Below are 7160 nucleotides of genomic sequence, written 5' to 3' on the forward strand. Positions count from 1 at the left end.
GTTCACACACAGGTCCGGACCTGAACGTTTATTGCCACTCGTTCGTTTTTCACCACTTGGAGAACTCTTTCTGAGCTTGACAACAGAGGCGTCCCCCTGTGTCACCACACTCACACCCCCGCACCTCACCATGGGGTACACCACCCTCCAACCCTTTCCACCACGAGGTCTGCACCTCCCAGGGTTGGCCAATGGCGAGGGGTGAGACTTGCCCCCACTCTGCTGCAGCACATCTGCTGCCCTCACCGGAGAGGAAGGGGTCCGTTGAAGAGAGACGGCAGAGACAGTAGTTCCTAGGCAGCAGTCCTGACATAAGTGCCCCCAGCTGACTAGTTCCCTCGCCCGCCAATCTATTACCGGGTTGTGTCTCTTCAGCCAAGGGAAGCCTAAAACAATAGGTACTGGCAATCCCTCCAAGACGTAGCATGACAAGGACTCCTCATGATGTCCTATACGCAGATGGATATTCTCTACGACCTTGGTCAAGCTCCCCCTGGCTCAGTGGAACAGAGTTTATGGCCCGGACGCTTATAGGCTGAGCTAGCGTCCTACACCTCAGACCACGAGTCTGAACAAAGCGAGCATCCACCAGACTGACTCCTGCTCCGGTGTCCACCAACATCGGTATCACCTCCATGCACTTAACTAAAGAAACTAGGGTGCAATGATGCTCACCACCACCGGGGGCAAACTTAGAACCAACGACACCACAGAGCAATAATCCTAATGGCCACCGGGGGGGCAAAAACCAACCCCAAGCACAGCTTAGGAAAAAAAAAGGTTAGCTGTGCTTTTTATATGTCCTGATCCAGCATGGATCATGACAGTGGGCACACAGCCTCAAGGTGATCACAGAAGCATAGGTCTGCTAGATAGATAACTAGGAATTTTTATTTTGTGTATTTTTTTAAACATACTTGATCAAAAAAATCATCATTGTAAACTTCAGCTCTACATTATAGTACATGATATACCAGTCACTAATTATCCCGTGTACCATTTGATGTCTGTGCACACAGTATACAGTATAGGATGGGCCATTTATATGGATACACCTAAATAAAATGGGAATGGTTGGTGATATCAACTTCCTGTTTGTGGCACATTAGTGTATGTGAGGGGGGAAACTTTTCAAGATGGGTGGTGACCATGGCGGCCATTTTGATGTCGGCCATTTTGGATTCAACTTTATTTCCAATGGGAAGAGGGTCATGTGACACATCAAACTTATTGAGAATTTCACAAGAAAAACAATGGTGCGCTTGGTTTTAACATATCTTTATTATTTCATGAGTTATTTACAAGTTTATGACCACTTATAAAATGTGTTCAAAGTGCTGCCCATTGTGGGTCAGCAGACTGGGACAGAGAGAACAGGAGAGCGTGGGAGCGACTGCCAACCAGAGTGACTCACCAGCGCCAGGGAGGACTCTGACTGAGGACTCCAGGGGCATGGTATCCAGCGAATCGTCCCAGACTTGCCTCTCCCCAGCCCGCGGCCGCTGTTGTCTCCCCTCTGCCCGCGGCTGCAGCCTGCCCGTGGTCACCTGCGGCCGCTTCCCCTGAGCTCGGATCCGCAGCCCGTTCCCTGTCACCTGCGGCCACCCTGCGCACACCAGTGGCCGCGACCAGCACCGTGCCGTCGGCGGCCACCACTGTCCCGCTCCAGTCTGCATCAGGGGCCAGGCCACTCCTGATGGCGGACCCCTCGTCGCAGCCATTAGCTGCGCAAGAGGCCTGTCACTCGCCACCGTACACCACTGCTGCCTGCCAGGCTCCGGGGGCTGCGGCCTACTCATCCCAGGACTCCGCCTCAGCGCGCCAGTGAGCGCGAAGACTCCAACAGCGCCTCAACAACTGGGCCCAGCAACTCTTCCGTCGAAAGGCCAGCAGCCAGAACGGCGAGGGACGTCGGGACAGCTAAGTAGACTCTAGACTTAAGGACCCATAGTCGGCCACACCGCGGCCCTATAGTGACCGGCCGTTGCCGGGAGTAGTCGTGTTCTATGTTACCGTGTTTGCTTGTTTAGAGCCCCTGCGTGGGCAACCTGTGTTACACCTGTTTCGGTGATCAGGCCGTGACTGAGGGAAGTCCCCTCGAGTCCCGTAAACGTATCCTTAAAAAGCACCATAGTTGTCTCGTGACTCGACGCTGCATCCTGCATACCTGCTGGTGCCACATTTACATAGGAGAATATGTGGCTGGTAAATAGAGACAAGCAACTTAATGTGCAGGACCGCAGTCCAGTGGTCAGATGAATATTCAGTGGCTGCTGGATAGGAGCCCTGTGATTGTCTCCTACCTGACGGCATCCTCTGTCTCTTCCTTTGATTTGTAGCCTGGTGCAATGTCATGTATGTGTCATACCACAAAGGTGGCGCCATGCAAGGTCTACAAATCAAAAGAGGAGACCGAGATGCCGGCAGGTAGGAGGCTCGCAGGGCTCTGTGGCCACGGACTACTAACATGACTATTTGATCAATTCCCTCATCTGTACAGTCCAAATTCAGCTTACCAGGGAAGGGATCCACCACAGGTGGAGGAGTGGTCACAGGGGTCATTCAGTGGTCCAGGCTGGTGCAGTGGCAGCGGCTCTGTGCTGGGGCAGGTTGGTTGTGCTGGGGCAGCTGGGCTGGGCTGTGCTGGGGTGGCTGTGCTTGGGCGGCTGGGCTGTGCTGGGGCAGGTGGGCTGTGCTGGGGCAGGTGGGCTGTGCTGGGGCAGGTGGGCTGTGCTGGGGCAGGTGGGTTGTGCTGGGCTGGGGCAGGTGGGCTCTGTGGGGTGAGGGTGGCGGCGGGCTGTGCTCCAGTACAGGGGCGGCTGTTATGATTGAGTCACTGTAGGAGGCAGACACAAAAATAGAAGCTACGTCCAGAAAACCAGAGAAGTTGGCAACTATCAGATTGCAGACCCCTGAACCTATCAACACAACTAGCAGTAGCCGTGGGGGGTTCCTACGATGCCCTAGACCCCTCGATCACAGCCGGAGAGCTAAATAGCCTAAAGACAGAAAAGGAAATCTAAACTGCCCCAGAGCAGACCCCAAAGTAAAAGGCAGCCCCCAACATATAATGACGGTGAATCAAGATGAAAAAACACTCACACAGATAGAAAGATAGGCTGAGCAAACGATGGGGCCCAAGCTAACTAAACAGAACAGGAAAGGAAGGTTGCTGTCTGCAATCTGCCAAAACCCTATCAAAGACATAAGCCAACAAGCTGATATGAAAAAAGACCCTGAAGCAGCTAGGCTTCAAAAACTAAATCAGCACTCAGGTATTTTCAGAAGACAGAGCTAAAGGAATTCAGCACACCCCAGCAGGGAATGGCAGAAATCCAGAAAAACAAAGCAAAACAAAGTCAAAGCACAAATGCAAAAGGCAGAGCAGAAAACTTAGCTTTAGAAGAGCAGGAATTCAGACTGGTCTCCAAGGATCCCACAGAGAAATCACCCGCAGGGCAGAAGGGCGTCGGCAGCCTTATATCCAGTCAGTAACTCCACTCAGCCAGTCATCATCATCAGGCTCAGGTGTTTGATAATCAGGCTCACTACCTTTCTTTACCAGAAGAGGGAGTTCCTCAGGCCTCAGTAGTGAAGGGGAAAATGAACTCACAACAGGCGGTGGCTCCGCCGGCATTTCCTCGAAGCCCGGAGGCCCCCGCACATCCGTTGCTGGCTGCTGCCATGTTGCGGTGACCTCCGGGAACATGGACGCCGGGAAGATGGCCGCCGGTCCGGGGACGGCGCATGCGCAGGTTTAGGTCTCGTCCCGAGATCTCAGTAGACGAGATTCAAATCTCGGTAAAGAGATCTCGTCCCCGGGGAGACGTGGTCCATATCTCCAGTGAGCAGAGCTGAGGGGACGCTGGTGGGGACGCAGGACCTGAGGAGGATGGTAGCCATCTTAGCTGTGGGCTCCATCAGGAAGGAGACAGCACTGCAGATCCTAGCCCCAGCAGAGCTGCTGGAGCGTCTTTTCACAGGAGGTACATGAAGGGGAGACACGGTGAGAGCTCTGAAAATTGAGCCCTGTACTCACTGGCATTTAGCTGCCCCCCTTGCGCTCACTCTCCTGCCGTCTCAGGGGTCATTGATCCCCTGCTGCTGCACGCTGCCCTCATCTCATACAGGCTCTGTGACACAGCAGCACCCCCTGACCTACAGGACCATAAATTAATCTCAGCCTGCTGCAGCAATCAAAATTTGCCTGAAGTACACTTTCTGTAGACATCTGCACTCCCTCACGCTGTGGAGTCAAACAAGCACATATACTGTATATACTCTCTAGTAGCGGTGCTTCTGCTCCTGGAAGAGGGGTCTTTCTCATTATACAGTCATTAAACTTTCCATACTTCATCACTATTAATCATGAATCGCTCAAAGGGGTCAAGGAATTTGCAAGGACTGACCCGTCTGATAATGCACGTTCTCTTAGGAACGCTTCCAAAACTGGAGATCAGCGTAAAAACCAAGCCTCTGATGGCTTGGAAGGTGGCGTCACTGTGGATCTAACTCTAAGGCTATGTGCACACGTCCGGAATTCCCGCGGATTTTATGCGTTTTTGCAGCGTTTTTTCGCCGCAAAAACGCATAAAATAAGCAACCCATTGAATTCAATGGCATTGTGCACATGCTGTGTTAATGCTGCATATTTTTCCACCACAGAATCGCATTGCGGAAAAATACGCAGCATGCTCATTCTTTTTGAGGAATCGCGGGAATTCCGCACACATAGGAATGCATTGTTCCGCTTACTTTTCGCATGTGGCTATGTGCACCATGTGCAAAGTAAGTGGAAAATGTGCGGATGGTACCCATGGTCCGGAGGAGAGAAGATTCTCCTCCAGGTTCTGGGTACAATATCCCTGTAAAAAAATAGAATTAAAATAAAAAATCGTGTTATTCTCACGTTCCGACGTCCCGCGCAGCGTGCCCAGGCCTAAGCGATGCTCCCAGCAAGTCCCGTTCCCAGCGTGCATTGCAACAATGACCTTTGATGACGTATCGATCTCGCGAGACCGCTACGGTATCGCGAGACCGCTACGTCATCAAAGGTCATTGTCGCAAGGCATCGCTGGGAACGGGACCTGCCGGGAGCATTGCGAGGATCGGGAACGCTGCGCGGGACGCCGGAAGGTGAGAATAACACGATTTTTTATTTTTTAAATTATTTTTAGCATTATATCTTTTGCTACTGATGCCGCATAGGCAACCTCGATAGTAAAAGTTGGTCACACTTGTCAAACACTATGTTTGCTGAGTGTGACCAACCTGTCAGTTAGTTTTCCAAGCGATGCTACAGATCGCTTGGAAAACGCTAGTATTCTGCAAGCTAATTACACTTGCAAAACGCTAGCTTTTCGTTGGAAATACGCGGGAATTATGCATGCGGATTTCTCATGTATTTCCCGCGGCATGGAGTTGCGGAATTGCCGCAGAAATTTCCACGGGAATTCCGGACGTGGGAACATAGCCTAAGGCAGGCATCCAAGCAGCTAATGCAGGCCATTTCCCTGACCAGAACATCACTGACCGGGAAAATAGAGGATGTGCACTCTGAGGTGGGTCGTCTCCGTCAGGACATGCAGGCCATGAGGAGGCGCATTACAGAGGTGGAGACGAGGGTGTCTCACTTAGAGGACACTCTTCCACCTATGGAGGCCAAATTAACCAAGGTGTCTGGCTCAATAAATGCTTGGAAACAGAAGGAGGATGATCTGGAAAATAGACTACGCCGCAATGACATCCGAATCATTGGTTTGCCGGAGCGTTCGGAAGGTCAGCAGCCTGAGCAATTCCTTGAAAGTTGGCTTAAGGACACTCTGGGAGATAAATTCTCCTCTACATTCTCTGTGGAAAGGGCTCATAGGGTTCTTACAAGACCACTTCCTCCGGGCGCTCCACCTAGACCCTTTCTGGCGAGACTTCTTAATAGCAAGGACAGGGATGCTATATTGCGTACGGCGTGGCAAAGAAGTCACATCAAATTTAACAACACTACAATTTCAATATTCCCTGACTTTTCCATGGAACTCCAGAAGCAGAGGGCACAATTCACGGAGATCAAGAAGCAGCTTCAAGGAAAGAATGTTCTTTACTCCATGATTTATCCAGCTCATCTCCGAATTGTCCATGGAGGTTCTTCTGTATTTTTTACGGATCCAGCGGAGGTATCTGAATGGCTACGGTCCCATCTGGGATCTCGTGAAAAGGAGTCATGATATGAGTGCGTGCATTTGGAATTCTTCTACTGGTTACAAGATCGAAGCTCTTTTCACTAGTGTCCAAATCAACAACAATACCGGACGCTGTTTTCAGTGAGGGTATCCCCTTTGTCTACCTCTGCTCCTCTATTTTTGGACTCTTTTGGTTTTTCCTTTGTATTAGGTCTGTTTGATGTTAGTTATGTATATGCAACTGCCAAGAATCGTTACAAGATGCCTATAAATTCAGTCAATGGTGAAATTTACACCATATCTAGATAGGTGACATTATACACATACATTATATGTATGACCTGGAACGTGAGGGGTCTCAGGTCCCCTCGTAAAAGAGTCAAGGTATTTTCCCAAATTAAATGACACCATCCTCATATTGTAGCCCTAGTGGAGACACACTTAACCAGAGATTCTGCTAGGTATGTACAAAAGCCATGGCTACAATGGTTCATTCATTCATTCCATACTACAGTCATATGTTAAAGTTTGGGCACCCCTATTAATGTTAACCTTTTTTCTTTATAACAATTTTGGTTTTTGCAACAGCTATTTCAGTTTCATATATCTAATAACTGATGGACTCAGTTATATTTCTGGATTCAAATGAGGTTTATTGTACTAACAGAAAATGTGCAATCTGCATTTAAACAAAATTTGACCGGTGCAAAAGTATGGGCACCTCAACATAAAAGTGACATTAATATTTCGTAGATCCTCCTTTTGCAAAAATAACAGCCTCTAGTCGCTTCCTGTAGCTATTAATGAGTTCCTGGATCCTGGATAAAGGTATTTGTGACCATTCCTGTTTACGAAACAATTCCAGTTCAGTTAAGTTTGATGGTCGCCGAGCATGGACAGCCCGCTTCAAATCATCGCATAGATGTTCAATGATATTCTGGTCTGGGGACTGGGATGGCAATTCCAGAACATTGTAATTGTTCC

Source organism: Dendrobates tinctorius, unplaced genomic scaffold (assembly GCF_039654945.1).
Source record: "Dendrobates tinctorius isolate UK_male_01 unplaced genomic scaffold, ASM3965494v1 ptg000180l, whole genome shotgun sequence".
Taxonomy (NCBI): Eukaryota; Metazoa; Chordata; class Amphibia; order Anura; family Dendrobatidae; genus Dendrobates; species Dendrobates tinctorius.